This window comes from Staurois parvus, unplaced genomic scaffold, assembly GCF_062004578.1.
Source record: "Staurois parvus isolate SC_StPar_1 unplaced genomic scaffold, SC_StPar_1.0 ptg003934l, whole genome shotgun sequence".
Taxonomy (NCBI): Eukaryota; Metazoa; Chordata; class Amphibia; order Anura; family Ranidae; genus Staurois; species Staurois parvus.
The window spans coordinates 75617-102500 of record NW_028321729.1 but is presented as its reverse complement, the minus strand read 5'-3'; the positions used below and the strand labels follow the sequence as shown (position 1 = coordinate 102500).

Below are 26884 nucleotides of genomic sequence, written 5' to 3'. Positions count from 1 at the left end.
ATTGGAGGAAACCAGGCACCACCCATCACACACCCCGATTGGAGGAAACCGGGCACCACCCATCACCTGCCCAGTACCATCACACACCCCGATTGGAGGAAACCGGGCACCACCCATCACCTGCCCAGTACCATCACACACCCCGATTGGAGGAAACCAGGCACCACCCATCACCTGCCCAGTACCATCACACACCCCGATTGGAGGAAACCGGGCACCACCCATCACCTGCCCAGTACCATCACACACCCCCGATTGGAGGAAACCGGGCACCACCCATCACCTGCCCAGTACCATCACACACCCCGATTGGAGGAAACCGGGCACCACCCATCACCTGCCCAGTATCATCCCAACAGTGAAGCATGGTGGTGGCAGCTTGTGGGGGTGGGGCTGGGAGACCGGTCAGGGTTGAGGGAAAGCTGAAAGTACCGAGACATCCTCCATAAACCCACCACAGAGCTCAGGACCTCCGACTGGGCCGAAGGTTCTCCTTCCAACATGGCAACCATCCTGAGCACCCAACCGGGACAACACAGAGTCATTATGGGGGGGGCTGTCATTATGGGGGGGGGGCCGAGTGCAGATGGAGGAGAGAATTACATGAATGGAAACATCTGTAGTGTCCGGCAGCAACGTAGCACCATATACACACACACGTATGTAGACTGTATGACCCATAACACGTCACATTGCGGCTGATCACAGACAAATCACACAAAGATTACCGTCTGACCCCACCCCCTGCGGCTCCTCTGCGCCATCTTCATCCTGGGGAGCCAATCGGTGTCCACGGCCTGTGCAGGACAGAGAGGTGAGACTGCAGGAAAATGTAACTACCCCCCCCCCCCCCCATACTGCCCCACTGCCACCCCCCCCCCCCCACACTGCCCCCCCCCCCTCCCCACACTGCACCACTGCCCCCCCCCTCCCCGCACCACTGCCCCCCCCTCCCCACACTGCACCACCTCCCTCTCCCCCCCCCCCCATACTGCCCCACTGCCACCCCTTCCCCTCCCCACACTGCCCCACTGCCATCCCCCCCACCTCCCACACTGCCCCCCCCCCTCCCCACACTGCACCACTGCCCCCCCCCCTCCCCACACTGCACCACTGCCCCCCCCCTCCCCACACTGCACCACTGCCCCCCCCTCCCCACACTGCACCACCTCCCTCTCCCCCCCCCCCCCATACTGCCCCACTGCCACCCCCACACTGCGCCACTGCCATCTCCCCCCCCCCCCCCCCATACTGCGCCACTGCCATCTCCCCCCCCCCCCCCCATACTGCGCCACTGCCATCTCCCCTCCCCCCCCCCCATACTGCGCCACTGCCATCTCCCCCCCCCCCCCCCCATACTGCACCACTGCCATCTCCCCCCCCCCCCATACTGCACCACTGCCATCTCCCCCCCCCCCCCATACTGCACCACTGCCATCTCCCCCCCCCCCCATACTGCACCACTGCCATCTCCCCCCCCCCCCCCCCCATACTGCACCACTGCCATCTCCCCCCCCCCCCCCATACTGCACCACTGCCATCTCCCCCCCCATACTGCACCACTGCCATCTCCCCCCCATACTGCACCACTGCCATCTCCCCCCCCCCCATACTGCACCACTGCCATCTCCCCCCCCCCCCCATACTGCACCACTGCCATCTCCCCCCCCCCCCCCATACTGCACCACTGCCATCTCCCCCCCCCCCCCATACTGCACCACTGCCATCTCCCCCCCCCCCCCATACTGCACCACTGCCATCTCCCCCCCCCCCCCATACTGCACCACTGCCATCTCCCCCCCCCCCCATACTGCACCACTGCCATCTCCCCCCCCCCCCCCCCCCATACTGCACCACTGCCATCTCCCCCCCCCCCCCCATACTGCACCACTGCCATCTCCCCCCCCATACTGCACCACTGCCATCTCCCCCCCATACTGCACCACTGCCATCTCCCCCCCCCCCCCCCCCATACTGCACCACTGCCATCTCCCCCCCCCCCCATACTGCACCACTGCCATCTCCCCCCCCATACTGCACCACTGCCATCTCCCCCCCATACTGCACCACTGCCATCTCCCCCCCCCCCCCCCCCATACTGCACCACTGCCATCTCCCCCCCATACTGCACCACTGCCATCTCCCCCCCCCCCCCCCCCATACTGCACCACTGCCATCTCCCCCCCATACTGCACCACTGCCATCTCCCCCCCATACTGCACCACTGCCATCTCCCCCCCCCCCCATACTGCACCACTGCCATCTCCCCCCCCATACTGCACCACTGCCATCTCCCCCCCATACTGCACCCACTGCCATCTCCCCCCCCCCCCCCCCATACTGCACCACTGCCATCTCCCCCCCCCCCCCCCATACTGCACCACTGCCATCTCCCCCCCCCCCCATACTGCACCACTGCCATCTCCCCCCCCCCCCCCCCATACTGCACCACTGCCATCTCCCCCCCCCCCCCCCATACTGCACCACTGCCATCTCCCCCCCCCCCCCATACTGCACCACTGCCATCTCCCCCCCCCCCCCCATACTGCACCACTGCCATCTCCCCCCCCCCCCCCCATACTGCACCACTGCCATCTCCCCCCCCCCCCCCCCATACTGCACCACTGCCATCTCCCCCCCCCCCCCCCATACTGCACCACTGCCATCTCCCCCCCCCCCCCCCCATACTGCACCACTGCCATCTCCCCCCCCCCCCCCCATACTGCACCACTGCCATCTCCCCCCCCCCCCCCATACTGCACCACTGCCATCTCCCCCCCCCCCCATACTGCACCACTGCCATCTCCCCCCCCCCCCATACTGCACCACTGCCATCTTCCCCCCCCCCCCCATACTGCACCACTGCCATCTCCCCCCCCCCCCCCCATACTGCACCACTGCCATCTCCCCCCCCCCCCCATACTGCACCACTGCCATCTCCCCCCCCCCCCCCCCATACTGCACCACTGCCATCTCCCCCCCCCCCATACTGCACCACTGCCATCTCCCCCCCCCCCCCCCCCCATACTGCACCACTGCCATCTCCCCCCCCCATACTGCACCACTGCCATCTCCCCCCCATACTGCACCACTGCCATCTCCCCCAGTACATGTGAGCGGTCCTCCATAGCTCCATGACCACCCAGCGACACTCAACTTCCCTTAGGTTGGGGCAGACAGTGCCCCGCCCCCACGTGTCAGTGCTGGCCAATCAGCTCAATGCACCATGCTGGGAGCAGAGTGATGGTGAGTATGCTGCTGGGGGAGGGGCATTAGAGGGGAGCCCAGGTTTGGGGGGTCTCATTCATGCCGTCACTCACCCCAGCTGTGTGTTGTTGGCTCCTCCCTCATCTGGACGTTGTGGGTCCACAGACTGGGCGGGGCGAGGACAGGACCGGCAGCAGGTGGTCTCTGTGCCGCATGAGGTCTTCCAGGTTGCAGTCCATCCCCAGAGGCTCCTCAGGGGGCGGTTCCGGGTGGGTTGTGGGCCGGACACACAGGGTGGCATTGGGGGTCAGTCCCAGTTCCTGCAGGCTGTGTGGCAGGTCGTCCTCGCTGAAGTGCCGGGTGGGGAAGGTCTGCAGCAAGCTGCAGGGGGAGAGGAGACGGCTGCAGGGCGTTCAGGTGATCACAGACACAGCGCAGGGAGGAGTCAGCAGGAAACCGCAACCGCAGTGACTGACCCGAGGGCAGCCGGACCTGGAAGACACATGGAGGACACACTGAGACCGGGGGAGGGGTACACCCCATACAGGAACGTTCCGGGGTGGGGGGCGGGATTACACATACTGATCCCACCCACCATCCACCCCCCCATACAGGAACGTTCCGGGGTGGGGGGCGGGATTACACATACTGATCCCACCCACCATCCACCCCCCCCATACAGGAACGTTCCGGGTGGGGGGCGGGATTACACATACTGATCCCACCCACCATCCACCCCCCCCATACAGGAACGTTCCGGGGTGGGGGGCGGGATTACACCTCCACACATACTGATCCCACCCACCATCCACCCCCCCCATACAGGAACGTTCAGGGGTGGGGGGGCGGGATTACACATACTGATCCCACCCACCATCCACCCCCCCATACAGGAACGTTCCGGGGTGGGGGGGCGGGATTACACATACTGATCCCACCCACCATCCACCCCCCCCATACAGGACGTTCCGGGGGGGTGGGGGGGCGGGATTACACCTCTACACATACTGATCCCACCCACCATCCACCCCCCCCATACAGGAACGTTCCGGGGTGGGGGGCGGGATTACACATACTGATCCCACCCACCATCCACCCCCCCCCATACAGGAACGTTCCGGGGTGGGGGGCGGGATTACACATACTGATCCCACCCACCATCCACCCCCCATACAGGAACGTTCCGGGGTGGGGGGCGGGATTACACATACTGATCCCACCCACCATCCACCCCCCCCATACAGGAACGTTCCGGGGTGGGGGGCGGGATTACACCTCCACACATACTGATCCCACCCACCATCCACCCCCCCCATACAGGAACGTTCCGGGGTGGGGGGGGCGGGATTACACATACTGATCCCACCCACCATCCACCCCCCCCATACAGGAACGTTCCGGGGTGGGGGGGCGGGATTACACATACTGATCCCACCCACCATCCACCCCCCCCATACAGGAACGTTCCGGGGTGGGGGGCGGGATTACACATACTGATCCCACCCACCATCCACCCCCCCCATACAGGAACGTTCCGGGGTGGGGGGCGGGATTACACATACTGATCCCACCCACCATCCACCCCCCCCATACAGGAACGTTCCGGGGTGGGGGGCGGGATTACACATACTGATCCCACCCACCATCCACCCCCCCCATACAGGAACGTTCCGGGGTGGGGGGCGGGATTACACATACTGATCCCACCCACCATCCACCCCCCCCATACAGGAACGTTCCGGGGTGGGGGGCGGGATTACACATACTGATCCCACCCACCATCCACCCCCCCCATACAGGAACATTCCGGGGTGGGGGGCGGGATTACACATACTGATCCCACCACCATCCACCCCCCATACAGGAACATTCCGGGTGGGGGGCGGGATTACACATACTGATCCCACCCACCATCCACCCCCCCATACAGGAACATTCCGGGGTGGGGGGCGGGATTACACCTCTACACATACTGATCCCACCCACCATCCACCCCCCCCATACAGGAACGTCCCGGGGTGGGGGGCGGGATTACACCTCTACACCTCTACACATACTGATCCCACCCACCATCCACCCCCCCATACAGGAACGTCCGGGGTGGGGGGCGGGATTACACATACTGATCCCACCCACCATCCACCCCCCCCCCCCCCATACAGGAACGTTCCGGGGTGGGGGGCGGGATTACACATGCTGATCCCACCCACCATCCACCCCCCCCCCCATACAGGAACGTTCCGGGGTGGGGGGCGGGATTACACATACTGATCCCACCCACCATCCACCCCCCCCATACAGGAACATTTCCGGGGTGGGGGGCGGGATTACACATACTGATCCCACCCACCATCCACCCCCCCCATACAGGAACATTCCGGGGTGGGGGGCGGGATTACACATACTGATCCCACCCACCCATCCACCCCCCCCCCATACAGGAACGTCCCGGGGTGGGGGGCGGGATTACACCTCTACACATACTGATCCCACCCACCATCCACCCCCTCCCAATTCAGGAACATTACGGGGTGGGGGGGGGGGGGGGGCGGGATTACACATACTGATCCCACCCACCATCCACCCCCCCATACAGGAACATTCCGGGGTGGGGGGCGGGATTACACCTCTACCACATACTGATCCCACCCACCATCCACCCCCCCCATACAGGAACGTTCCGGGGTGGGGGGCGGGATTACACATACTGATCCCACCCACCATCCACCCCCCCCCCATACAGGAACATTCCGGGGTGGGGGGCGGGATTACACCTCTACACATACTGATCCCACCCACCATCCACCCCCCCCCCCCCATACAGGAACATTCCGGGGTGGGGGGCGGGATTACACCTCTACACATACTGATCCCACCCACCAATCCCTGCACAGGACAGGAGGACCAACCAATCACATCCCCCCATTCTCCTCACACTTCTGTGAACAGTGCTTGAAATGATGTTCCGGGGTCACCGTGCCGGGGTGACCCCATGATCCATCCCTGAAAGTGTGTGCCGGGACCGCACCCACCGCCCGACCCCGGGACCGCACCCACCGCCCGACCCCGGGACCGCACCCACCGCCCGACCCCGGGACCGCATTCAGGAACACATGAAGTCATTATCCTGCCACCTACAGGAGGAGAGTCTCTCCTACTCCGAGCCAAGCACCATCAAGGGGGGGGGAAGGTACCCGTGGCCTGCCACTGGACTCCATGAAAAGGATTTGTGGGGTCCATTGGTGGACAACGTGGCCCTGCAGGGGCAGGAGAACTGCCTGAAGCTCCAGAATGTTGAGGGGGAGACAAGATTCCACAGAAGTCTCCTACATGGACATGGTGCCTGGAACTCCTCCCGAGTCATCATGAGGATCTTCCAAAGGAGGACGGACTTCCTGATTCCAGAGCCGGATGGGTGGGCCACCAGCGTATGGATGACCTGGTCCTCGGCAACCGACGAATTACCCTGTCCAAGGACTGGCCCCACAACCACTGACCGTTGTGTTCTGGGGGTCCGAAGACAGGAGTGCCTCCAAAGGAAGCCACCATCACTCTCTGGAATCTCATGCTAAACCGAAGAGCCCGGGGGCCAAGCCCCAGACCAAAGAGCCCGGGGGCCAAGCCCCAGACCAAAGAGCCCGGGGGCCAAGCCCCAGACCAAAGAGCCCGGGGGCCAAGCCCCAGACCAAAGAGCCCGGGGGCCAAGCCCCAGACCAAAGAGCCCGGGGCCAAGCCCCAGACCAAAGAGCCCGGGGGCCAAGCCCCAGACCAAAGAGCCCGGGGGCCAAGCCCCAGACCAAAGAGCCCGGGGGCCAAGCCCCAGACCAAAGAGCCCGGGGGCCAAGCCCCAGACCAAAGAGCCCGGGGGCCAAGCCCCAGACCAAAGAGCCCGGGGGCCAAGCCCCAGACCAAAGAGCCCGGGGGCCAAGCCCCAGACCAAAGAGCCCGGGGGCCAAGCCCCAGACCAAAGAGCCCGGGGGCCAAGCCCCAGACCAAAGAGCCCGGATGCTCCGATCGGAGAGCTTTCCGAGGAGATATATTCTGGGGGCACCCGAAACAGCCAGACTGTCCCCCCCGTGCCCATGAACCAGCATAATGCAACCGCCAGGAGGTAAAGCCACGTGAGCTCCGGCAAGGCCCCGAGTGTGAACGAAACCCAACTGCTGGCAGGAGGGAGGGCGTCGCACGCCATGTGTGTTGATTTTCTATTTGTTTTGAAGGGCCAAGTAGTACCCCAACTCAGCAGATTCCCAGCTCATTGGTACCCTCGCTCCGCTGATCCCCACGCTCAGTAGAAACCCCCGGCTCCGCTGATCCCCCCGCTCAGTAGTAACCCCCGGCTCCGCTGATCCCCCCGCTCAGTAGTAACCCCCGGCTCCGCTGATCCCCCCGCTCAGTAGTAACCCCCGGCTCCGCTGATCCCCCCGCTCAGTAGTAACCCCCGGCTCCGCTGATCCCCCCGCTCAGTAGTAACCCCCGGCTCCGCTGATCCCCACGCTCAGTAGTAACCCCCGGCTCCGCTGATCCCCACGCTCAGTAGTAACCCCCGGCTCCGCTGATCCCCCCGCTCAGTAGTAACCCCCGGCTCCGCTGATCCCCCCGTTCAGTAGTAACCCCCGGCTCCGCTGATCCCCACGCTCAGTTGTAACCCCCGGCTCCGCTGATCCCCACGCTCAGTAGTAACCCCGGCTCCGCTGATCCCCCCGCTCCGTAGTAAACCCCCGGCTCCGCTGATCCCCACGCTCCGTAGTAACCCCCGGCTCCGCTGATCCCCACGCTCCGTAGTAACCCCCGGCTCCGCTGATCCCCACGCTCCGTAGTAACCCCCGGCTCCGCTGATCCCCACGCTCAGTAGTAACCCCCGGCTCCGCTGATCCCCACGCTCAGTAGTAACCCCCGGCTCCGCTGATCCCCCCGCTCAGTAGTAACCCCCGGCTCCGCTGATCCCCCCGTCAGTAGTAACCCCCGGCTCCGCTGATCCCCCCCGCTCCGTAGTAACCCCCGGCTCCGCTGATCCCCCGCTCCGTAGTAACCCCCGGCTCTGCTGATCCTCCTCTCTCTCTGGTCCCCGCTCACCTCCCATTATATTGCTCCTATGCTGCATACTAGGTGTCAGGGATCCCCGCGATCCGTCCCTCGATGGTCCCGGCGCAGGCGCACTGCTCCTCCCAGTACACGGGCACTAGGTCCGGGCCGGCCGCGGCGTTCGAGTTCGCGCATGCGCAGTAGAAGCCGCGGCCGCCCGCTGGGCACCAATGGCAGCGCAGGGCGGGATATTTAAAGGTCCCTGAGCTGTCATTTCGTTGCCTTCTGGTCTTACCTGCATTCCTGATCCTGTGAACCTGTATCCTGTAAGTTATTGACCCGGATTGCTCTTGACCTTGCCGATTTCTCCTGCCCAGACCCTTGCTTGCCTGACCTCTCTCCCTGGATGCCCCTCTGTAGATCTGACCTCCTGTTGCTGACCTGGTGTGTGACCCGACGATTCTCTGCCTGCTCCCTTGTACCTTACCGTCCTCTACATTACCGACTCGGCCTGTCTGACTACGCACTTGCTCAGCCATCCATCCATCCATCCCATCAGGGTCACCCGACCTCCTCACATTTGGCTCTCCCTGGTTGGAACCCCTGGCGGACACCCCTACCACTGACAGGTGTGCTCAGTAGAGGCGACCTGGTCTCAGGGTACTACAAGTCCATCCCCACCATCAGGGGCCCTGGTGAACAAGTACCCTGGGGCTTAGATTCCGCGCTCTGGGCACGCCTGACCGGTGGAGTGCTAGTGTGCCGCTCGGCGGTCCCTCACAGTACCAGAAGGCCATGACTGAGCCTCGAGGAGGACTCACCCCGCTGGACGAGGTGTGCAGGCACCTGTCTACCCTGACGCAAGCTGTAAACACATTACAGGACAGATGTCTGCAGATCGAGAATCGGTTTCAGGCCTGCACCATATCTGTTCCTGTTTCACAGGCCCCGGCTCCTGCACCTCCAGTCGCAGCAGCCCACGAGCCGGCTCCTGGGCCTCCCACATCACTCCCTATGGCGGAACCCCGAGTACCCTTACCCGAGCGCTTCCATGGGGATCGCACACGTTTTCGGTCATTTCGTGACTCCTGTCTGCTCTTTTTTGAACTACAGCCACGGACCTTTTTGACAGAATCAGTGAAAGTGGGTTTGTTGTCTCCCTGGCTGCAGGGTGAACCCCAAGACTGGGCCCACCGACTAAGGGGAAACAATGACCCTCACCTGGTTACGGTCGACAGCTTCTTTAACGCTATGGCCATCTTATATGATGACCCACAACGAGCAGCCTCGGCCGAGGCCACGTTATACGCACTCAGACAAGGTCGGCGGACGGCTGAGGAATACGCCTCTGACTTTAGGCGCTGGATGGGTGACACTCGGAACGAGTTCGCCCTTTTACACCAGTTTCGTATGGGCCTATCTAAGGCTCTGAAGACGAGCTCGCCCGGGTGGAGGTGCCCGAGACATTAGAGGACTTGATTGCACTCACTATTAAAATTGACCGTAGGCTACGGGAGCGCAGATTGGAGAGGTCTGGTCAGGGTCGCGGAAATCCCTGGGGGTCATTTCAGGGATCCAGTCAACATATGTCATGGAAATTTTGTATTGTTGGTCGAACTTTAAATGTGTCATATATTCGTGTTATTCATATGTCTCTGGTGTGGCTTAATTAAAGCTCTGAAGGCTGCAATTGGGCCATGCGCATGTACAATGTATGTATTACAGTACTCGGCTTGGTAATGGATGAGATGGCAGATCTGCGCTTATAGACCGGCGTGTATACCACCACGGCATTCCATGCGAATGCTGCTGTCAGTAGACCGTGGGCCTGTATCCACATATCAGCAGCATGGTACCACGTGGGCTTCATAACGCAATGCGCAAGCGGTGTGAACTCCACGTGTAGGCTTATGCATATCTTACAACCCATTACTAATCTGAACTGTATCTCGGATGGATGTGTTTTAATAAAGATCGTATCGGGCCCATCCAGGTTACAGACTGATATTTTTAGGGAGATGCTTGTGCAGAGAATTTTACATACCAATAGAAGCTAGTAGGACAGGAAATATGACCTCAGATGGCTCATGGGGGGGAAGGGGAGGAAGTCTGCTGACCTCAGAAGGTTCATGGGGGAGGACCAGTGATAGATAATAGGAAAGGCTATGCTCCAATTGGAATGTACATCCTCTGTATAGGCAATCCCCATTGTATTGGTTCGGTGGGAGGGATTGACTTTATTCATGTGGGGGGCATGTGTGTATTCTTAATAAAAACAGAGAGCTGAGCCTAAAGCGGCCCCTTATGTGAGTTGCAACCAGCCTTAGAGTGTCGTGTGATCATTCCAGGGTAACGGAGCTCCATCACCCACAAATTCAACAGAACCAAAGTATTTGGATGGGCAGGAATCGTGTAGTTTGGCTGCAGTCGTGGTAAGCGAGATTCGCACAGCTTTATGGGGGATTTCTGCACATCCAACTGCGAGTACTCACGGTAAGGAGAAATTCGTTAAAGCGAATTTCCAAGACACATACTAGGCCAAACATCCAGAACCTGCCGTTTGAAGATGCTCCCGAACCCACGCAGCTAGGCCTGGCTCGGCCTAAACTATCGCCTGAGGAACGCCAGCGCAGACGCTCCCAGAATCTGTGCCTGTACTGCGGCGAAGCTGGTCACATGGTGCGTTCCTGCCCGCAGAAGCTGAGTAAGTTCACTTCATCTTCTTTATCTGTTGGCGATATGACCCCGTCCCAGTACTTAGTTGTTCCCCTCTCCTTTCAGCTTTCGAAAGGACCGTGGAGGTGACGGCCATAGTTGATTCGGGGGCATGCAGCTGTTTTGTGGATATCAATTTGCTCACCAGCAGGGTATCCCCCTCCACCCAAAGGAGAAGGGGTTTCACATCTTTTTGGCTGATGGCTCCCGGATAAAGTCAGGGGTGGTTAACCAGGAGACCCCTTCCATTGTGACTTCCATTGCCGGTCAGCACCGGGAACTCCTCCGCCTGGATGCTATTGCATCACCCTTTTCCCAGTCATTCTGGGGCTCCCTTGGTTGCGGGCCCATAACCCCAAATTGACTGGGAAACTGGGGTTGTCTCGTTCCCTTCCCCATATTGTCGGGAACTGTGTCGAACTTCGGGCCCGGGGTCCCCCAGGTTCTTCTGTGCTCTGAAGGGGATGACAGCCTGAAACAAGTGGTTCCTGCAGCCTATCACAAGTTCCTTGACGTGTTCAGTGAACGGGGAGCAGATGCTCTACCCCCCCACCGCCCATATGACTGTCCTATTGATCTGTTGCCCGGTTCTGAAATCCCGTTCGGACGAATTTTTCCCCTTTCTGAGCTGGAATTAGGGGCCCTGAAGGACTATATTGAGGACAGCCTCCGGAAGGGATTCATCCGTCCCTCCACTTCCCCAGCAGGTGCAGGGATCTTCTTTGTAGAAAAGAAGGACAAGACTTTGAGGCCATGCATTGACTATCGGGAGCTGAATAGGGTCACCATTAAAAATCGTTACCCATTACCTCTGGTGCCTGAATTGTTCCAGAGCTTAAAGGCTGCGGTAGTATTTACCAAGCTGGACTTAAGGGGAGCCTACAATTTGGTTCGCATAAGGGAGGGGGATGAGTGGAAGACGGCCTTCCGCACCCGATTCGGCCATTTTGAATACCTGGTCATGCCTTTCAGGTTGTGCAATGCGCCAGCCACCTTCCAGCACTTTGTAAACGACATCTTTAGGGACTTCCTGGACATCTTTGTCATCGTCTACTTAGACGACATTTTAATTTTTTCATCCTCCCTGGGGGAGCACAGGGTACATGTAACAAAGGTGTTGGGGCGGTTGCGGCAGCACGGGTTGTACGCTAAAGCAGAGAAATGTTGCTTTGAACAGGCTAGCGTTACATTCCTGGGTCTGATTATCTCCACCACGGGGGTCGCAATGGACCCTCAGAAGGTCTCAGCGATCCTAGATTGGCCTGAACCCACGGACAGGAAAAGTGTCCAACGTTTTATTGGGTTCGCAAATTTCTACCGGAAGTTCATCAAGAACTTCTCGGGTCTGGTCTCCCCCATCACTCAATTAACTAAGCTTGGGACGCGATTCAGATGGACGCCCGAGGCACAGGAAGCCTTTGAGGCACTAAAAAGGTTATTTACCTCGGCACCCATTCTGGGTCATCCCGACGCCTCCCTGCCCTACATCTTAGAAGTAGATGCATCTGAAAACGCGGTTGGCTCCATCCTTTCCCAGCGGAAGGGCGCCAAGGAATTACTCCACCCAGTAGCATTCTTTTCACGGAAACTTACCCCGGCGGAGAGGAACTACGACATTGGGGATCGCGAGCTACTGGCTATCAAAACCGCTTTAGAGGAATGGAGGTACCTGCTGGAAGGTGCCTCCCATCCCATCCTGATATTCACGGACCACAAGAACCTGGAATATCTGAGGACGGCCAAACGTCTACGCCCACGACAAGCAAGATGGGCATTGTTTTTCTCGAGGTTCCAGTTCCACATCACATACAGGCCCGGCTCGAAAAACACGAAGCCTGACGCATTGTCGCGCATGTACGAGGACACCAAGGAGATCCCAGTGCCCGACACTATTCTTCCGGCAGGGAATTTCTTGGCCCTTCAGACAAACCTTCGCTCCGAGATCCTGAGGGCGTCCACAGCAATGTCTACCTCCGATGGGGCCCCCCTCCAGAACAAGGAGGGACTCCTATGGAGGGAGGACCGGATTGTGGTGCCAGAGGATGCCCGAACCTTAGTCTTGGGACATTGCCATGATCACCCACTGGCAGGACATTTTGGACCGGTCAAGACCCTGGAACTTCTCCAGCGTTCCTTCTGGTGGCCGGACATGGCCAAGGATTGTAAGATCTACGTGGGCTCCTGTGCCATCTGCCAGCGGAACAAGCCTTCAAGGAGCAAGGCATGGGGCCTGCTACGTCCATTGCCCATCCCTGAACGGCCCTGGCAGAGAATCTCCATGGACTTCATAGTCGAGCTCCCTCCTTCGCTGGACCACACAGCAATTCTCGTGGTTGTGGACCGCTTATCCAAGATGGCCCATTTCATCCCCTTACGGAAGACTCCATCTGCAGCCGAGACGGCACAAGTCTTTATTCGAGAGATCGTTAGACTGCATGGGGTTCCCGAAGACATCGTCTCGGACCGAGGGGTGCAGTTTACCTCGCGGTTTTGGAGGACGCTGTGCAAAGCCCTGGATATCAAGCTGTCCCTTTCCTCGGCATTTCACCCTCAGACCAATGGCCAGACCGAGAGGACCAATCAGACCCTGGAGCAATACCTTCGATGCTACACATCATTCTCTCAGGACGACTGGGCGCCACTCCTCCCTTTGGCAGAATTCGCGTACAACAACGCTTGCCATTCAGCAACTGGGCAGTCCCCGTTCTTCGCCAACTATGGGTTTCATCCGGTCTTCCTCCCGGACTTGGTCCCGGAATGCCCGATTCCAGCGACACAGGATGCACCGACCTTCTTCACCTCCAACAATAAGAAATTACAGGAAGCCATCCGTCAAGCCCAAGAAGACTACAAGAAGGCTTTCAATAGGAAGCGAAGAGGGAACCTGGTGTTGCAGCCCGGAGAGAAGGTTTGGCTGGCTACGTCAAACTTGAGGATGCTCTGCCCGTCGAAGAAGTTGGGACCTAAATTCATAGGCCCTTTTTGCATCAAACGGATGGTCAATGAGGTGGCCTATGAACTTGTTCTCCCTGACACACTCAAGATCCACCCTGTCTTCCACGTGTCCCTGTTGAAACCGGTAGTCCCTGATGCCTTCCCGGAACGGGAATCCAGGCCCCCGGAGGCCATAACAGTTGAAGAGGAAGAGGAATTCGAGGTGGAGGCAATCTTGAAGTGCCGTCGAAGGGGGGGCCAGACCCAATTTCTCATCAAGTGGAAGGGCTACGGCCCTGAGGACAATTCGTGGGAACCAGCCCATAATGTCCATGCACCTAGGCTTGTCCGGAGGTTTCTTTGTGATCACCCGTGGTGGAGAGATCGGGTGGGCATCCGGAGGTTGCCCGTAGGGGGGGCAATGTCAGGGATCCCCGCGATCCGTCCCTCGATGGTCCCGGCGCAGGCGCACTGCTCCTCCCAGTACACGGGCACTAGGTCCGGGCCGGCCGCGGCGTTTGAGTTCGCGCATGCGCAGTAGAAGCCGCGGCCGCCCGCTGGGCACCAATGGCAGCGCAGGGCGGGATATTTAAAGGTCCCCGAGCTGTCATTTCGTTGCCTTCTGGTCTTACCTGCATTCCTGATCCTGTGAACCTGTATCCTGTAAGTTATTGACCCGGATTGCTCTTGACCTTGCCGATTTCTCCTGCCCAGACCCTTGCTTGCCTGACCTCTCTCCCTGGATGCCCCTCTGTAGATCTGACCTCCTGTTGCTGACCTGGCGTGTGACCCGACGATTCTCTGCCTGCTCCCTTGTACCTTACCGTCCTCTACATTACCGACTCGGCCTGTCTGACTACGCACTTGCTCAGCCATCCATCCATCCATCCCATCAGGGTCACCCGACCTCCTCACATTTGGCTCTCCCTGGTTGGAACCCCTGGCGGACACCCCTACCACTGACAGGTGTGCTCAGTAGAGGCGACCTGGTCTCAGGGTACTACAAGTCCATCCCCACCATCAGGGGCCCTGGTGAACAAGTACCCTGGGGCTTAGATTCCGCGCTCTGGGCACGCCTGACCGGTGGAGTGCTAGTGGTGCCGCTCGGCGGTCCCTCACACTAGGTGTGCTAGTTCCTCCTGCTCCAGTCCCCTAGCTCTGATGATCCTCTGCCACTCAGCCCTCTGTCTCCGGTCCCCACTCACCTTCCCCTAGAACATTCCCATGTTGCATACCACGTGTGCCGTCTGCTAGTTGCTCCGCTCCGGGACCCCCCCTCACACTCCCGCTGCTCCACCCCAGATGGGACGTCTGCACCAGACACCCCCAGAATAGACACACGAACCGGAAGTGACAGCTGATGGTTTCCCAGTGCATCCTGGGATATCTCATACCTGCAATACCTCCAAAACAAAGTGAAGCCAACGCTGAATAAAAGGCCCTGAAAAGCTGCCGGAGCTGCTAGAGCTTTGTCATAGACCTCTATGGAGGCTTCGGCGACACGGACATGGAGTACGTGAACCAAACGCAGCGTGTGAACTGCAAGGTGACCATTGTATTTAGTGAGAGGGGCTTTGATTGGCATTCGGAGGGTTCGCAGGAACATTCAGAGACATTTTGAAGGGTAAATGAGACCCAAGTGAGTCTTCAGAGACGGAGGCAATGCCAACATCTTTGGATCCTGGAAGCTCTCCATGACCAGAACAGAGTCTAGAAAGCTCCTTAGGTGGAACCCAGTGCAGGTCCAACCTCCCAGAACCAAAAAACAGAGGCATGCTGGGAGTAGGAGGGGTTATCCTAGGCTGGCCAACTGCCAATGTCCACTCCTGTAGGTGGCAGTATATCGAGGTGAACGTCCCCCAATGGATGAGAAATGACGTTTCAGGCTTAGTTACCCCGGGAGGGGCATTGGAACGGGTTTGCTTTCTATGCCCCACTTACCATCAGGGCGCAGTGGCTGTCAGGGGTCACATGACTGTGGCTGCTCTGCCCCTCATTGGCTGCTGGCGTGGTGACAGTCAGGTCCTTGTTGTGCCGCATCTGACGATCCTCAGCAATACGGCGCAGGACCTGATCCCGCTCCTAGGAAGAGAGAAGAGCACCATATAACCGAAGCAACGGAACCAGCCCAGAACCACAACCCACAGCCAATCAGCTGAGTCCATACACACAGCGCCCCCTGGCCCTCCGTATGTGTACAGCAATTCTGCACTGTATGAAATGAAAATCCTCCGTCTTTACATAACCCGCCAAACCCCCTCAGACCCCATCATGGCCACCCGCCTGCACAGCCGGCCCACCTTCTTCTTTGTCCTTCGCTCTTCTCGGACCTCCTGAGCCAGGCTGGCGCTATGCCGCTCCTCATACTCCCTCCTCTGCTGCATGCGACGGGAGCTGGTCAGGGGGTGGCGCTCCGGAGAGGTTGGGGGGGCTGCAGGAAGAAGCGTGGACAAGATTATACTCCACAGGGGGCCCCACTGTGACCCCTAACACAGTACTGGGGGGCCTGGATGATGATCCTCTAGAATGATGTCGGGTCCAGTGTAGGAGGACATCATCCAATGGAACATCGGAGGGTCTAGGACGTGCTTCTTCTATACACCACACCATGTACAGCACACTCACATCTGTACCCCAAATGTGGACCTGTCCCTGACACTACACAGTGCGGGGTGACCCCTCCTCGGACCTGGGGACACGGGGTGACAGTGCGGGGTGACCCCACCTCTGACCTAGGGTGACCCCTCCTCTGACCTGGGGACACGGGGTGACAGTGCGGGGTGACCCCACCTCTGACCTGGGGACACGGGGTGACCCCTCCTCGGACCTGGGGACACGGGGTGACCCCTCCTCGGACCTGGGGACACGGGGTGACCCCTCCTCGGACCTGGGGACACGGGGTGACAGTGCGGGGTGACCCCACCTCTGACCTGGGGACACGGGGTGACCCCTCCTCAGACCTGGGGACACGGGGTGACCCCTCCTCAGACCTGGGGACACGGGGTGACCCCTCCTCAGACCTGGGGACACGGGGTGACCCCTCCTCAGACCTGGGGACACGGGGTGACCCCTCCTCAGACCTGGGGACACGGGGTGACCCCTCCTCAGACCTGGGGACACGGGGTGACCCCTCCTCAGACCTGGGGACACGGGTGACCCCTCCTCAGACCTGGGGACACGGGGTGACCCCTCCTCAGACCTGGGGACACGGGGTGACAGTGCGGGGTGACCCCACCTCTGACCTGGGGACACGGGGTGACCCCTCCTCTGACCTGGGGACACGGGATGACAGTGCGGGGTGACCCCACCTCTGACCTGGGGACACGGGGTGACCCCTCCTCGGACCTGGGGACACGGGGTGACCCCTCCTCGGACCTGGGGACACGGGGTGACCCCTCCTCGGACCTGGGGACACGGGGTGACAGTGCGGGGTGACCCCACCTCTGACCTGGGGACACGGGGTGACCCCTCCTCAGACCTGGGGACACGGGGTGACAGTGCGGGGTGACCCCCTCCTCTGACCTGGGGACACGGGGTGACCCCCTCCTCTGACCTGGGGACACGGGGTGACCCCCTCCTCTGACCTGGGGACACGGGGTGACCCCCTCCTCTGACCTAGGGTGACCCCTCCTCTGACCTGGGGACATGGGGTGACAGCTTCTTCTATACACCACACCATGTACAGAACACTCACATCTGTACCCCAAATGTGGACCTGTCCCTGACACTACACAGTGCGGGGTGACCCCTCCTCTGACCTGGGGACACGGGGTGACAGTGTGGGGTGACCCCTATGACCTGGGGACACAGGGTGACCCCTCCTCTGACCTGGGGACACGGGGTGACAGTGTGGGGTGACCCCTCCTCTGACCTGGGGACACGGGGTGACCCCTCCTCTGACCTGGGGTGACAGTGTGGGGTGACCCCACCTCTGACCTGGGGACACGGGGTGACCCCACCTCTGACCTGGGGACACGGGGTGACCCCACCTCTGACCTGGGGACACGGGGTGACCCCACCTCTGACCTGGGGACACGGGGTGACCCCACCTCTGACCTGGGGACACGGGGTGACCCCACCTCTGACCTGGGGACACGGGGTGACAGCTTCTTCTCTACACCACACAATGTACACTGGGGACATGGGGTGACAGTGGGGGGGTGACCCCTCCTCTGATCTGGGGTGACCCCTCCTCTGACCTGGGATGACCCTTCCTCTGACCTAGGGACACGGGGTGACAGTGCGGGGTGACCCCTCCTCTGATCTGAGGACATGGGGTGACAGTGCGGGGTAACCTCTCCTCTGACCTGGGGTGACCCCTCCTCTGATCTAGGGACACGGGGTGACAGTGCGGGGTGACCCCTCCTCTGACCTGGGGTGACCCCTCCTCTGACCTGGGGTGACCCCTCCTCTGACCTGGGGACACGGGGTGAGGCATGGTGGCACTTCCTCCATCTTGTGGCGGGTTGAAGGCGGACACGGCTGCCGATCCGAAGTCTTCCCCCAGTTGGGTGCGGAGGGTTCCCCGGTGATGACCTCCCTGCAGGATCCTGAGACACAAAAGGACAATTCTGGGTCACGGCACCACAATGACGGCAAACATCAGATACTGCCATGTACAGCGACACCTCAGCCAATCAGAAACGATTATTTATTTCAGGTACTTATATAGCGCCATCCATTTACACAGCACTTTTCATATATATAGTACATTCACATCAGGCCCCGCCCCCGAGGAGCGTACAATCTAAGGTCCATAACCTACATTCATACACACTAGGGCCAATTTAGACAGGATCCAATTAACCTAGCAGCATGTCTTTGGAGTGTGGGAGGAAACCGGAGTACCCGGAGGAAACCTGCACAGGCACAGGGAGAACATGCAAACGCGAGGCAGGCGGTGCCGTGGCTGGGATTCGAAGCAACGACCCGAGTACTGCCAGGCGGAAGTGCCAATCATTTAGCCGCTGTGCTGCCCTGCAGTATGACAGCGAACAGCCAATCAGAAGCTCTGTACGGGACAGCCAACAGCCAATCAGAAGCTCTGTACGGGACAGCCAACAGCCAATCAGAAGCTCTGTACGGGACAGCCAACAGCCAATCAGAAGCTCTGTATGGGACAGCCAACAGCCAATCAGAAGCTCTGTATGGGACAGCCAACAGCCAATCAGAAGCTCTGTATGGGACAGCCAACAGCCAATCAGAAGCTCTGTATGGGACAGCCAACAGCCAATCAGAAGCTCTGTATGGGACAGCCAACAGCCAATCAGAAGCTCTGTATGGGACAGCCAACAGCCAATCAGAACCTCTGTATGGGACAGCAAACAGCCAATCAGAAGCTCTGTATGGGACAGCCAACAGCCAATCAGAAGCTCTGTATGGGACAGCCAACAGCCAACCAGAAGCTCTGTATGGGACAGCCAACAGCCAATCAGAAGCTCTGTATGGGACAGCCAACAGCCAATCAGAAGCTCTGTATGGGACAGCAAACAGCCAATCAGAAGCTCTGTATGGGACAGCCAACAGCCAATCAGAAGCTCTGTATGGGACAGCCAACAGCCAATCAGAAGCTCTGTATGGGACAGCAAACAGCCAATCAGAAGCTCTGTATGGGACAGCGAACAGCCAATCACAGGAGAGACATGTGCTGTGTACTGACCAGTCGGCGGCGTCCTGCACCATGAAGCATCCGGCTCTCACCGCAGCCTGAACCTGCGCCTCATTGAAGCCCATCTCATACAACGTCTGGAAGAGCTCACCAATCGTCTGCAAGAGAGAGAGTCATGTGACATCAGCCAGGCTTCCTGCCTACCCACCCACCCCCATCACCCAGACAGCCACCTTCCTGGGGGGGCAGTTCATCCCCACCATGGGGGTCCCGGACCAAGCAGTGAGCAAAGTCTGACCCTTCCCTGTTATCTGGAAAGCATCTACAGAGTAGAAAAGCCTATCCCCCGGCCAGCTTGCTGCGGAGCGGGGCCCCGGCGGTGGTCTCTCCAACACTCCTGGGTCCCCGCTGGTGCGGCATCCAATCAGGTGACATCTGAACCCTCCCTCTGCCCCCGAGGGGAGTACATATCAGATGGGGAGATCACATGACCTCCATGGTGCCGGGACCTCCATGGTGGATCTCCCCGGGTGGAATGAACCCGGAAGAGCTCAGCTCTGATCACTTCAGGATTCACTTCTGAGATCCCCCCCAGATTTTAGCTGCCCCCCCCCTTCCCCACACACAGTGGCAAATGCCCAGCCCCTATCCCCATCCTCCTGACCAACGGGAGAGGAGAGAACCTGGATCTGCTCTGCCTCCCCCTGTGCCCCCCACACTCCAGTCCGTGAAGGGGATGTGTGGGCGGGACATTGTATACAGAGCAACCGGCAGCCCTGTGATGATACTGAGTGAGCTGGGGGCCATGCGAGTCTGTCCATCCTCCATTCCCCTCCCCCCATCCATCCATGCGAGTCTGTCCATCCTCCATTCCCCTCCCCCCATCCATCCATGCGAGTCTGTCCATCCTCCATTCCCCTCCCCCCATCCACCCCCTCCCTTCCTCCATCCATCCATCCATCCCCCTCCATCCATGCGAGTCTGTCCATCCTCCATTCCCCTCCCCCCATCCACCCCCTCCCTTCCTCCATCCATCCCCCTCCATCCATGCGAGTCTGTCCATCCTCCATTCCCCTCCCCCCATCCACCCCCTCCCTTCCTCCATCCATCCATCCATCCCCCTCCATCCATGCGAGTCTGTCCATCCTCCATTCCCCTCCCCCCATCCACCCCCCTCCCTTCCTCCATCCATCCATCCATTCCCCTCCATCCATGCGAGTGTCCATCCTCCATTCCCCTCCCCCCATCCACCCCCTCCCTTCCTCCATCCATCCATCCATCCCCCTCCATCCATGCGAGTGTCCATCCTCCATTCCCCTCCCCCCATCCACCCCCTCCCTTCCTCCATCCATCCCCCTCCATCCATGCGAGTCTGTCCATCCTCCATTCCCCTCCCCCCATCCACCCCCTCCCTTCCTCCATCCATCCATCCATCCCCCTCCATCCATGCGAGTCTGTCCATCCTCCATTCCCCTCCCCCCATCCACCCCCTCCCTTCCTCCATCCATCCATCCATCCCCCTCCATCCATGCGAGTCTGTCCATCCTCCATTCCCCTCCCCCCATCCACCCCCCTCCCTTCCTCCATCCATCCATCCATTCCCCTCCCTTCCCTTCCTCCATGCGAGTCTGTCCATCCTCCATTCCCCTCCCCCCATCCATCCCCCTCCCTTCCCTTCCTCCATCCATCCATTCCCCTCCCTTCCCTTCCTCCATCCATTCCCCTCCCCTCATCCATTCCCCTCCCCTCATCCATTCCCCTCCCCTCATCCATTCCCCTCCCCCCATCCATTCCCCTCCCCCCATCCATTCCCCTCCCCCATCCATCTCCCTTCCTCCATCCATCCATTCCCCTCCCTTCCCTTCCTCCATCCATGTGAGTCTGTCCATCCTCCCACCATTCCCCTCCCCCCCATCCTCCATCCATCCATGTGAGTCTGTCCATCCATCCACCCCCCTCCCTCCATCCATCCATCCACCCCCCTCCCTCCATCCACCCCCCTCCCTCCATTCCACCCCCCTCCCTCCTCCATCCCCCCCTCCCTCCATCCACCCCCCTCCCTCCATCCATCCCCCCCCTCCCTCCATCCACCCCCCCTCCCTCCATCCACCCCCCCTCCCTCCATCCATCCCCCCTCCCTCCATTCCCCATCCCTCCATCCATCCATCTCCTCCTCCATCCCCCCCCCATCCCTCCATCTCCTCCTCCATCCCCCCCCCCATCCCTCCATCTCCTCCTCCATCCCCCCCCCATCCCTCCATCCATCCATCTCCTCCTCCATCCCTTCCCCTCCCCCCTCCTATGTGATGATAGGACTTGTAGTCCCACACATATATAGGGAACTGCATCAACCTGCACTCCAGCAGAGGACACAGAACTGCAAGTCCCAGCAGGATGAAGGTGACGCTTCAAAAGAATGAGAATTCTCAGCCTATGGGCTCCTGAGAAGTAAATCTGGCTCTGCTACAGGGGTCACTTCTAGGGGTCACTCCTCCCGGGGGGGGGGGTCACTTCTAGGGGTCACTCCTCTGGGGGGGTCACTCCTCCCGGGGGGGGGGGGGGTCACTCCACCCGGGGGGGGGGGGGTCACTCCACCCGGGGGGGGGGTCACTCCTCCCGGGGGGGGGGGGGGGGTCACTCCTCCCGGGGGGGGGGGGGGGGGGGGGAGGGTCACTTCTAGGGGTCACTTCTAGGGGTCACTCCTCTGGGGGGGTCACTCCTCCCGGGGGGGGGTCACTCCTCCCGGGGGGGGGGGGGGGGTCACTCCTCCCGGGGGGGGGAGGGTCACTTCTAGGGGTCACTTCTAGGGGTCACTCCTCCGGGGGGGGGGGTCACTCCTCCCGGGGGGGGGGGTCACTTCCGGGATCACTTTACAGAGAGATCCCAAATATCCAACTTCAAGAGTCTCACCCCTCGTCCTGCAGACACCTCCATCCCCGACCAATCACTGAGAGGACTGACTGCCTGAAAGAAAGAACCAATCAGGGAAGTCATACAAACCCCAACACTGCGCTACACCGAGAGCTACCGACTCTCCACACATGACCAGTGTGACATATATAACTCCCCCCCCCCCCGTACATACAACACTCCGGGGTCCCCCCCCGTATACACAACACTCCGGGGTCCCCCCCCCCTGTACATACAACACTCCGGGGTCCCCCCCCCCCTGTACATACAACACTCCGGGGTCCCCCCCCCCTGTACACACAAACACTCCGGGGTCCCCCCCCCTGTATTACACAACACTCCGGGGTCCCCCCTGTATACACAACACTCCGGGGTCCCCCCCTGTATACACAACACTCCGGGGTCCCCCCTGTATACACAACACTCCGGGTCCCCCCCTGTAAATATAACACTCCGGGGTCCCCCCCCCTGTATACATAACACTCCGGGGTCCCCCCCCCTGTATACACAACACTCCGGGGTCCCCCCCCTGTATATACAACACTCCGGGGTCCCCCCCCCCTGTATATACAACACTCCGGGGTCCCCCCCCCCTGTATATACAACACTCCGGGGTCCCCCCCCCAGTATATACAACACTCCGGGGTCCCCCCCCCCTGTATATACAACACTCCGGGGTCCCCCCCTGTATACACAACACTCCGGGGTCCCCCCCCCTCTCTGTATATATAACACTCCGGGGTCCCCCCCCTCTCTGTATATATAACACTCCGGGGTCCCCCCCCTGTATACACAACACTCCGGGGTCCCCCCCCTGTATACACAACACTCCGGGGTCCCCCCCCTGTATACACAACACTCCGGGGTCCCCCCTGTATACACAACACTCCGGGGTCCCCCCTGTATACACAACACTCCGGGGTCCCCCCCTGTATACACAACACTCCGGGGTCCCCCCCCCCCTGTATATACAACACTCCGGGGTCCCCCCCCCTGTATATACAACACTCCGGGGTCCCCCCCCCTGTATATACAACACTCCGGGGTCCCCCCCCCTGTATATATACACTCCAGGGGTCCCCCCCTCTCTGTATATATAACACTCCGGGGTCCCCCCCCTCTCTGTATATATAACACTCCGGGGTCCCCCCCCTCTCTGTATATATAACACTCCGGGGTCCCCCCCCTCTCTGTATATATAACACTCCGGGGTCCCCCCCCCTCTGTATATATAACACTCCGGGGTCCCCCCCCCTCTGTATATATAACACTCCGGGGTCCCCCCCCTCTCTGTATATATAACACTCCGGGGTCCCCCCCCTCTCTGTATATATAACACTCCGGGGTCCCCCCCTCTCTGTATATATAACACTCCGGGGTCCCCCCCCTCTCTGTATATATAACACTCCGGGGTCCCCCCCCTCTCTGTATATATAACACTCCGGGGTCCCCCCCCTCTCTGTATATATAACACTCCGGGGTCCCCCCCCTCTCTGTATATATAACACTCCGGGGTCCCCCCCCCTCTCTGTATATATAACACTCCGGGGTCCCCCCCCTCTCTGTATATATAACACTCCGGGGTCCCCCCCCCTCTCTGTATATATAAACACTCCGGGGTCCCCCCCCTCTCTGTATATATAACACTCCGGGGTCCCCCCCCCTCTCTGTATATACAACACTCCGGGGTCCCCCCCCTCTCTGTATATACAACACTCCGGGGTCCCCCCCCTGTATATACAACACTCCGGGGTCCCCCCCCTGTATATACAACACTCCGGGGTCCCCCCCTGTATATACAACACTCCGGGGTCCCCCCCCCCCCTGTATATACAACACTCCGGGGTCCCCCCCCCCTGTATATATAACACTCCGGGGTCCCCCCCCTCTCTGTATATATAACACTCCGGGTCCCCCCCCTCTCTGTATATATAACACTCCGGGGTCCCCCCCCTCTCTGTATATATAACACTCCGGGGTCCCCCCCCCTCTCTGTATATACAACACTCCGGGGTCCCCCCCCTGTATATACAACACTCCGGGGTCCCCCCCCTGTATATACAACACTCCGGGGTCCCCCCCCCCTGTATATATAACACTCCGGGGTCCCCCCCTCTCTGTATATATAACACTCCGGGGTCCCCCCCCTCTCTGTATATATAACACTCCGGGGTCCCCCCCCTCTCTGTATATATAACACTCCGGGGTCCCCCCCTCTCTGTATATATAACACTCCGGGGTCCCCCCCCCCTCTGTATATATAACACTCCGGGGTCCCCCCCCCTCTGTATATATAACACTCCGGGGTCCCCCCCCTCTCTGTATATATAACACTCGGGGTCCCCCCCCTCTCTGTATATATAACACTCCGGGGTCCCCCCCCTCTCTGTATATATAACACTCCGGGGTCCCCCCCCTCTCTGTATATATAACACTCCGGGGTCCCCCCCCTCTCTGTATATATAACACTCCGGGGTCCCCCCCCTCTCTGTATATATAACACTCCGGGGTCCCCCCCCTCTCTGTATATATAACACTCCGGGGTCCCCCCCCCTCTCTGTATATATAACACTCCGGGGTCCCCCCCCCTCTCTGTATATATAACACTCCGGGGTCCCCCCCCCTCTCTGTATATATAACACTCCGGGGTCCCCCCCCTCTCTGTATATACAACACTCCGGGGTCCCCCCCCTGTATATACAACACTCCGGGGTCCCCCCCCTGTATATACAACACTCCGGGGTCCCCCCCCTGTATATACAACACTCCGGGGTCCCCCCCCTGTATATACAACACTCCGGGGTCCCCCCCCCCCCTGTATATACAACACTCCGGGGTCCCCCCCCCTGTATATACAACACTCCGGGGTCCCCCCCCCCTCTCTGTATATATAACACTCCGGGGTCCCCCCCTGTACACACAACACTCCGGGGTCCCCCCCCTGTATACACAACACTCCGGGGTCCCCCCCCTGTATACACAACACTCCGGGGTCCCCCCCTGTATACACAACACTCCGGGGTCCCCCCCCTGTACACACAACACTCCGGGGTCCCCCCCCTGTATACACAACACTCCGGGGTCCCCCCCCTGTATACACAACACTCCGGGGTCCCCCCCCTGTATACACAACACTCCGGGGTCCCCCCCCCTCTGTATATATAACACTCCGGGGTCCCCCCCCTCTCTGTATATATAACACTCCGGGGTCCCCCCCCTCTGTATATACACAACACTCCGGGGTCCCCCCCCCTGTATATATAACACTCCGGGGGTCCCCCCCCTGTATATATAACACTCCGGGGTCCCCCCCCTCTGTATATATAACACTCCGGGGTCCCCCCCCTCTGTATATATAACACTCCGGGGTCCCCCCCCTCTCTGTATATATAACACTCCGGGGTCCCCCCCCCCCTGTATATATAACACTCCGGGGTCCCCCCCCCTCTCTGTATATATAACACTCCGGGGTCCCCCCCCTGTATATATAAACACTCCGGGGTCCCCCCCTCTCTGTATATATAACACTCCGGGGTCCCCCCCCTCTCTGTATATATATAACACTCCGGGGTCCCCCCCTCTCTGTATATATATAACACTCCGGGGTCCCCCCCCCTGTATATATAACACTCCGGGGTCCCCCCCCTCTCTGTATATATATAACACTCCGGGGTCCCCCCCTCTCTGTATATATATAACACTCCGGGGTCCCCCCCCCTGTATATATAACACTCCGGGGTCCCCCCCCCTGTATATATAACACTCCGGGTCCCCCCCCTGTATATATAACACTCCGGGGTCCCCCCCCCTCTGTATATATATAACACTCCGGGGTCCCCCCCCTCTCTGTATATATAACACTCCGGGGTCCCCCCCCCCTCTGTATATATAACACTCCGGGGTCCCCCCCCTCTCTGTATATATAACACTCCGGGGTCCCCCCCCCCTCTGTATATATAACACTCCGGGGTCCCCCCCCTCTCTGTATATATAACACTCCGGGGTCCCCCCCCTCTCTGTATATATAACACTCCGGGGTCCCCCCCCTCTCTGTATATATATAACACTCCGGGGTCCCCCCCCCTCTGTATATATAACACTCCGGGGTCTCCCCTCCCCCTCGGGGGTCTCTCACACTGTCGCCGTCTTCCTCGGGTGTCTGTCACGTGCAGTTGGATGGAGGAGGAGATTCCTTCGCTGATTGGATATTTCTTCTGTAGCTCAAAGCTTCTTATCGTTTTATAGGATAATGTTGTTTCCGGTTGTATTTCTATTGGCTTAGCAGCCTTATTGGCTCCGCCCCTTCGTCTGTCGTTGTGTTTATAATCCCGGGCTCTCTGGGTATTTCAGCAGCCAATCAGATGCTGCGCTGAAAGCGCCGTGCTGTGATTGGACCGCGGTGTTAATCTTGTTTTCGTATTTCCTGAAAGAAGCCAAAACCTTCTCCCGGATGTCAGTCAGGTGAAGCCGGAGGCGCCATGTTTG

The 26884-nt window shown here is 59.9% G+C and overlaps 1 pseudogene across 1 annotated transcript; it reads right to left on the bottom strand.

Annotated features, from left to right (window-relative positions):
• Positions 1 to 697: 697 nt before the first annotated feature.
• On the bottom strand, positions 698 to 26884 carry LOC149427209 (uncharacterized; annotated as a pseudogene). The gene is made up of 8 exons (XR_016311394.1): positions 26535 to 26884; positions 22400 to 22449; positions 19541 to 19647; positions 18298 to 18431; positions 16182 to 16312; positions 15823 to 15963; positions 3321 to 3699; positions 698 to 797 (listed from the first exon to the last, which is right to left on the bottom strand). The product of XR_016311394.1 is annotated as an uncharacterized LOC149427209 (transcript).